This window comes from Salvelinus sp. IW2-2015, linkage group LG18 (genome assembly GCF_002910315.2).
Source record: "Salvelinus sp. IW2-2015 linkage group LG18, ASM291031v2, whole genome shotgun sequence".
Lineage (NCBI taxonomy): Eukaryota > Metazoa > Chordata > Actinopteri > Salmoniformes > Salmonidae > Salvelinus > Salvelinus sp. IW2-2015.
In genome coordinates this window covers 52,422,268-52,422,532 of record NC_036858.1, presented here as the reverse complement: position 1 = coordinate 52,422,532, position 265 = coordinate 52,422,268, and positions in this window count along the sequence as shown.

Genomic DNA, 265 nt, shown 5'->3' with positions numbered 1-265 from the left:
ATACAGTGTTGTAATGATGTGCAAATAGTTAAAGTACAAAAGGGAAAATAAATAAACATAAATATGGGTTGTATTTACAATGGTGTTTGTTCTTCACTGACCTTTTCTTGTGGCAACAGGTCACAAATCTTGCTGCTATGATGGCACACTGTGGTATTTCACCCAGTAGATATCGGAGTTTATCAAAATCGGGTTTGTTTTCGAATTCTTTGTGGATCTGTGTAATCTGAGGGAAATATGTGTCTCTAATATGGTCATACATTGG